This window comes from Phyllostomus discolor, chromosome 6, assembly GCF_004126475.2.
Source record: "Phyllostomus discolor isolate MPI-MPIP mPhyDis1 chromosome 6, mPhyDis1.pri.v3, whole genome shotgun sequence".
Taxonomy (NCBI): domain Eukaryota; kingdom Metazoa; phylum Chordata; class Mammalia; order Chiroptera; family Phyllostomidae; genus Phyllostomus; species Phyllostomus discolor.
The window spans coordinates 167,447,537-167,455,171 of NC_040908.2; the positions used below are offsets into that span (position 1 = coordinate 167,447,537).

Sequence of the window (7,635 nt, forward strand, 5' to 3'; positions counted from 1 at the left end):
TTAATTCAAAGAATCACAGTACTTCAGCCTTGGCTGGTGTGGCTCAGTGGACTGAGTGCTAGCCTGTGAACCAAAGGGTAGCAGGTTCAATGCCTAGTCAGGGCACATGTCTTGGGTTCCTGGCCAGGTCCCAGGTAGGGGGTGTGCAATAGGCAACCACACACTGATGTTTCTCCCATTCTCTTTCTCCGTCCCTTCCCCTTTCTCTAAATATAAATAAATTTAAAAAATCTTAAAAAAAAAAGAATCACAGTATTTCAGAGCAGAAAGTCTTAGCGTAAAAGAATATAATTACCTACCTAAAGTAATTCACACCTTTTGACAAGATAATGTGTTACCAATCCATGGAACCAAAAAAATTTTGGAGGCCCTGGCCGGGCAGCTGAGCTGGTTAGAGCGTCGTCCTGATACAACAAGGCTGCACGTTTGACCCGTCAGGGCACAGATAAAAAGTAACCAAGGAACGCGTAGGTAAGGTGAACAAATTGCTCTTTCTCTCCTTTCCCTCCCCCTCCCGCCCAAAACCAATATAAAAAATTTTTTTGAGCTTTATCACGGGCAGTTAAGTGAAAGAAAAAAGGGGAGGAAAGAGAGCAGGAAATGAAATGAGCAAGAGGCACACACAGTCGTCACTGTGGAGAGACGGGTCTCGCAAAGCAGCAGCCCCACCACAGTGCTGGAGGCTCCGTGCTGAGCGTGGGGCACAGCGTCCACCACGCATTCAGACAAACGGCTGCTCGAGGTGTGAGTGAAGGACTGAATGCCGCAGGGACAACTGGGCGGTCCTGGGCACAACAGAGAGACACCTCCAAGTGCTGGTTTTCTGGGCATTTCGCACTACTGCTCTGACTATGATGCCAGGATTGTGCCGCCAACTTTCCACGTATCACATCATTTGCCCCATCACAGTCCTTTAATGTGTGCAATACATTAAGTATATCCATTCACACATAATAAAAATATTAAATTATGTATTAACACGCAAGATACTACTGTTATCACCCCCACTTTACAAATGGCAGCAAGTTAGCCCTGGCTGGTGTAGCTCAGTGGATTGAGCGCGGGCTGGGAACCAAAGTGTCCCAGGTTCGATTCCCAGCCAGGGTACATTCCTGGGTTGCAGGCCACGGCCCCCAGCAACCGCACATTGAATCAATCAATCTCTCTCTCTCCCCCCCCCACCCTTCCCTCTCTAAAAAATAAATGAAGAAAATCTTTAAAAAAATAAATAAATAAAAATAAAAAAAACATAAAAACAAATGGCAGCAAGCCTTACGCCGTATGAGAAACCAATACAACCATGACTCACATTTTTAAACATACAGCAGGTCCTTAAATCACGTTGTTTAGGTATAAATGATGTGATGCCGTAGGAGCTTCATTCGTTTGTTTGTTTTTTTTAAGATTTTATTTCTAGAGAGAAGGGAAGGGAGGGAGGAAGTGAGGGAGAGAAACACTGATGTGTGAGAGAAACATCAATGTGTGGTTGCCTCTCACACACTCCCAACTGAGGACCTGGCCCACAACCCAGGCGTGCGCCCTGACTGAGAATCAAACTAGCAACCTTTGGGTTTGCAGGACAATGCTCAACCCAATGAGCCACACCAGCCAGGGCAGAAGCTTAACTTTTGTTTCTATCAATTAGCCTATGGTAAAACTGGTTTCACCGTAAACTATTTTGCTTAAAGTCACAGAACCTATCGATGACATTACAAGTGTACTTTATTTTACCTCCTATTTGAAGAGTAAGACCCCAGAACAAAACAGACATAGTTCCTGATTTCATGGAGCTCAAAGTATAGTGTGGGAAGAGAGATAAGCAATCTAATAAGCATGAAACTATAAATTCTAGTAAGCACTATAAAGGAAACAAATAGCATGTTAGGAGACAGAATAATGTGGAAACTGACTTTAGATTGGATTACAGAGAAAAGAAATCAAAAGCATAAACACAGAAACAATCACCTTTTGGGAGGGTCAAAACATTCCTGGTATCTACTCATATCCAATGAACAAACAGTTTCTGAGGCAAATGGCTTTGTCTAAATCCTCCTGGACCCAGAATAAGGGCCAGGTTTTTGTTTTGTTTTGTTTGTTTTTATATTTTAATTATTTATTTTTAGAGAGAAGGGAAGGGAGGGAGAAAGAGTGAGAGAAACATCGATGTGTGGTTGCCTCTCATGTGCCCCCTACTGGGGACCTGGCCTACAACCCAGACATGTGCCCTGACTGGGAATTGAACTGGGGACCTTTTGGTTCACAGGCTGGCACTCAACCCACTGAGCCACACCAGCCGGGGCATGAAGACTGTTTTTGTTCCTTTCTTAGGGGAAAGGAAAAAGGAGGTTTCTATTTGGCCTCTCTAGCCCCAGACTCCACTGGCTCACTGGCTGAGGGATCAGGCCCCCTTCTCTCCTCAGTCAGGGAGCCCCACCTTTCTAAGAGCAGGTTGGTCTTCTTGGTAAAAATATATATCCCTCCACATCATGCCACGTACGCATTTCCTTGAAGATGAAAATACTCCTCAGGGATCATTAAACTTTATCAGGCACTTCAATCAATCCTGTTATACAAGTCAGACAAAATGAATCACTCTGCAGATCAGAATCCACTCAACCCAACATTCCCCAAGAACCAGCAGGGAACCACCGGGCACTGTTCGTGGTGCTGGAATACCGGCTGTGTCCAGCGACAGTAGAGGGCGCCCAAGAGCCTCAGCTGTCAGAAGAACCAGTCCACAGACTAGGAAGCAGAAGGACGCTGCTATGAAGGGGTCTTTCGCCTAAGACCCGAGAGGCAATCCTAGTGCCATTAGAGACCCGGTGACCAGCTGTTGCAACCAGAGGCCCAACTGGAGCACAGGCGTCTGTTTCGCCCTCACACACGGGACGGAGGGTTTGCCAGCGTGGCGGCGCTATGATGTAGGTGAGTCAGGGATTACAACGGCCAAAGCTCAGAAATGAAGATGCTTTCCTGAAGTCAAACTGCTATTAGATGGTAAGGCTGGGTCTAAAACTCTAGTGTTTAAGCCGCAGTCTGGAGATTTACTCCAGTATGTGAGGACATGTGCACCAGGCAGAAATAAAGAGGTTTATCACCGAGAAATGCTTCCCAGGTCTACTCACCTGTCTTTAGTGCACTGCTGTAACGCAGAAAATAAGACCCTGTATCTCCTGCAGAGGCGCAGCCAACAAGCAGGAGCCACACAGACCTGAAGAATCAAGCTTCTGGAACCACGGATATACCCGAGTTTCTCTGTTCTAAAACCCAACTGCCTGTAACCTATACCATCAATTTGATTATAAAAAAGAAACTGCATGGAATTTACAGATGAACTGCATACACAATTAGATGTCAAAATATGATTAAAATAGCCCTTACAGGGCATCCAACCTTTGGGCATCTCTGGGCTGCACCGGAAGAACAGTTGTCTTGGGCCACATATTAGATATACTGTGACATGTAATCACAAAAAAATCTCATAATGTTTTAAGTAAATTTATGATTTTGTGATGGGCCACATTCATAGCCATCCTAAGCCGAATGTGGCCCGTAGGCCACAGGTTGGACACACCTGCAAGAAAACAGAGCTGCGATTAAGTGTAAAAGATAAATTACAGCCCTGGCTCCTGTGGCTCAGTAGACTGAGCACTGGCCTGCGAACCAAAGGGTCACTGGGTGGACTCCTGTCAGGGCACATGCCTGGGTTGCAGGCCAGGTCCCCAGTTGGTGAATGCAAGAGGCAATCGATCTATGTTTCCCATCCTTTCTCACTCCTTTTCCCTCTCTCTAAAAAGAAATCTTTTTTTAAGGTAAACTATAATACAGGATTGGAAATGATTACAGAGATTAATACTTGATGATTTTAGAGACAAAGAAACTGAGGCTTGGCCCTATCAGTGTCTTCTGTAAATAATGACAGAGCAAACTGGAGCACAGGTAGAGACTCTTACTCCAGCTCCTTCAACCAGCCCCAGAATTATATGGAGACACGGCAGTCATGATTACACCCAACCCTGGAAGACTATGTGGTGTTTAAGCTTTCCCCACACAGACGCCAGCCAGCCCGGAATCCGGCTGGCAGACACAGGGGCCGGAGGCAGTGGGGCAGCAAACTGGTCCACGGTCCTGGGAGCCCTTCAGCATGATGAAAGGAAAATTAGGACGCAAAATGTAATTTAGAGCATCAATAATTACGGAAATCTGACCTTTTTCCCTTTCTGCAAGTGGTCTCTGGTCCCATCACCAACTACATCAAGATAACACACCTACTCGAACGCACTACCTCTGAGCAACACGGGTCAAAAGCTCATGTTAGACATTAGCGTGAATTACAAAAGTAAGGTGGTGATTCCTTCCTGTACAGATGGATTCTCTCTGTAGCACACCTTTGAAACAGTAGAATCCTGTAATGCATTTAAAATAAGATACGTGTGACTAAAACTTGGGAAGTGTCTGCTGAACAAAACACGGTATGTCCGTATGTGAAACCCACGGAGGAGGATTTGGGAGTGGAAAGTGAAGCTCATAAAATAGTGAAAGTAGGAAATAATGGAGTCTACGTGATTATCGGAGCGGATCTGCTCTTCATAAGCCGTGAGCAGGGGAGGGCATTCCTGGGGACAGGGGGCTGTTCGGACGCTACTTACACAAACTAATGATTTCGCAACACAAGCAGGAGGTGTACTTGTGTCCTGTAACAAACTGACACTCATGTACAGGAAAGTCAAGTTCAATGGCAGGGGAAAACTTACAAACCAACATCCCCCACCCACAAAACTCTGCTCAGAGATGTGCACACAGGCTGCTACCACTTCCTTCACAGGCGCATTCGCAGGTACATTCACAGGCGCTCCCCCACCCGCCCACCTCCCGCAGCACTGCCCACAGGCATTCGGTCCCGAGCAGAGAGTTCAAGGCGGACACAGCTCAGTGTGCCCCAGGACACAGGCGGGAATACAGGCACGAGAGCACTTGGAAATGGCTCTGAAAGAGAGTTCAATCTCAAAGTTTATGGAGTAAATGTCCATAACACTCATTTCACTCTCAAACTTTGCTAATGACAACACTAATAACATTAGAATGGACATCTTGAAAACCTAAATACAAACTATTAAGCTTGATAACTTGGAGATTAATAAATTTAACTTTTCCTCTTCTGTACCTGCTCCGGAAAGGAGATAAAGGATAAGAAGCTCACAAGAGACCTGAGGGGCGGGGCAAGTAAACAGCGAAGTAAAGCAATTAAGCGCCGCTGCTCGAGACAGCGAGGGCCGGCTGGCCCGCACCTTTGAGCCAGGAGGGTCCCCTGGCGGGCGACACCGCCACTGCCCGGCCTTCCCGGAGGAGGAGCAGCGGGAGGGGGCAGCCGGGCAGGGGTGTGCGCAGGAGGCGACCTGGCGGCCCCAGGCAAGGAACACCGGCGGGGCTGGCGCTTGGGAAAGGGAGAGCCAAAGGTCCAAGGGTTGGAAACTTCTAAAAGCTGAAAATTTAAAAACTGAAAAATGGGCCTGAGTTCCCACACACGCGGGGACTAGAAGCCGTCCTGGGCTTTTCTCCCGGAGCATGGATAAGGAGCCCCGACCCTGAGGGGGCCACGCCTCGAGTTCAAGTTGCTAAACTTTGTCTGCAAAGTAACTTCCTATCGACTGCAGATACAAGTAACTCTTTATGAACGCTCGTCCACGTGTCCAGTTACCCGTGGTCACTGCCGGCAAACCTGATTTCCTCTCCCCCTCCAAAACGTGTCCGCTTCCACTCCTCATCCCCCAAAGCTACAGGCGTGCTCTCAGCATTCGATCCCGAGGGGGAAACTCGGAGCGGGCGCCTGTCCCCCCATGCCCCCTGCACAGCAGGACGCCGGGCCACCCGGCCGCCGCGCCTGCACCTGCACCGGGACAGCTCGAGTCTAAGGACGCCCCGGGAAAAGGCACGCCCACGACCAACCCGTTCAACGGCCCACGCGTCCAGGTCCACCCCGGACATACACACAGGGAGTCTCATTGGCCGAGTTCTTAAAAATTAACTCCAAGGGCGCATTTCCTCCCCCGCGGCCCCCACTCGGTGGGTGGGAAACGAGCGCTCCAGAGCCGGGTCAAACGCCCGAGGAGAGCGAGCGAGCGAGCCCGGCCGGTCCGAGCCATTCCAACAGGTTGTTGGGTCGCACTGTCCTCTCGGCGGCGCGTCGCCCCCTCTCACAGGTGGGAGCGACGCGGGCGCACATCGTCCCGGGTCTGTGCGAGGAGGACGATCCCCGCGAAGGAGCCGGGCGCTTCCTCGGGCCCCAGGCGCCCGGAGCGCAGGGGGAGCCGGGGCCGCTGTCAAGCGAGGGGCGGAGAGGGGTGGGGGGCCGGCCCGCGAGGACGGCCGAGAGGAGGCTCGAGCCCAAACAAAAACAAGCCCGAGCCGAGCGCGGCCGAGGGAGCAGATTGGGCGAGACCGTTCACGGCCGCCCATTGGAGAAGAGGGAAAACAGAGTCCCCCAATCGCGAGCGGCGGGGCTGCTCCCCGCGTGCGGCCGCGGCCCGGCCCCGCGCCGCCCGGTGGCCGCTACCGCTCCCTTCCGGCGGCGGCGCCTACTGCAGGCCCCGCGCCCCGGCCGCCCCCGCCGCCGCCGCCGCCGCGCCCCCGGCCCCCGCCCGGCCCCCGCCCGGCCCCGCGCCCCCGCGCCCGCCCCCAGCCCGCGGCCGCCCGCCGCCGCCGCCCCCCGCACCGGCGCCCACCACCCCGCTCACCGCCGGCCACTGCCCGCTCCTCGGGGCGCGTCGACGCCCCTCGCCCGGCCACTGCGCTGGGGGGATCCGCGCTGCCGGACGACACTTCCCGTCCCACGGAAAAATTAATCACCAAAAAATAATTCCAGAGAAAAATGGAGAGTAAAATCCAAGATGGCGGCACACGCCGCAGCACCGCCCGCTCCATCCGCTGTCGGGAAATGAGTCCCAGCCGCGGCCGGAGCCCCCCGCCTCCATCGCGCCGCGCCCCCGCGCCCCCACGTCCCCCGCGCCCCGGGCCTCACCTCGCCTCACGCGCGGCCGCGGGGTCCCAGAGGCAGCCGCCAGCTTCGAGGCTTGCGTCCTGGGTCCTGGCGCCGCGCTGCCGTCTCCTGTACCGGGGCGCCCTCACCTCATAGCCCCAGAGCCTGGCCGCCCGCGCCGCGATTGCGTCGCCGCCCCCGGTGAGCCACCCGGACGCCGCCCGGGAACGGTGGAAAGACACGAAAAGGAGTGCCCTCGGCCGGGCGGAGGGACACCACGCCGGCTCGCGTGGCCTAGTCACCTCTGTTGCTTTTACGGGACTCTGCGGGGGGGAGGCGGAGAAACCCGAGAAAGAAATGAGTCCGCCGCCGGGTGCTCCTGCGGCGGAAGAACAAACAGCGAATTTTGAGGGAGCGAGCCGAGTCTTGACTGCACTTCTCTCGCCGCGGAGGGATCCTCGCTGAGCAGTCGGCACGGATCCCTCCGCCCCTCGCTGCCCTTTAAATTGCGGCTGGAGGCGGTGTCGCCGCACGCCCCTTGGGCGCCGCCTCGGCGTGGGGCGTCCGTGCGTGGCCACCACTCTAGACCCTCCGTGCGGCTGCACCCACCGGGGCCGGCTGCCGAGCTGGGACTCGGGGCAGGCCTGGGGGACGGCAGG

General features: G+C 53.4%; 1 protein-coding gene across 6 annotated transcripts in view; it reads right to left on the reverse strand.

The window, feature by feature from the left end:
- KMT5B (lysine methyltransferase 5B) overlaps positions 1-7,428 on the reverse strand; it is a 51,853-nt gene extending 44,425 nt beyond the window's left edge. The window contains exon 1 of one of the 6 annotated variants that reach the window (XM_036029790.1): positions 7,019-7,428. The gene's annotated coding sequence lies outside the window, so the exon portion shown is untranslated. Of the gene's footprint in view, positions 1-6,734; positions 6,913-7,018 lie in introns of those variants that run through there. The other 5 variants (XM_036029789.1, XM_028515211.2, XM_028515213.2 and 2 more) reach the window with 5 other exon arrangements.
- Between the last annotated feature and the right edge of the window lie 207 nt (positions 7,429-7,635).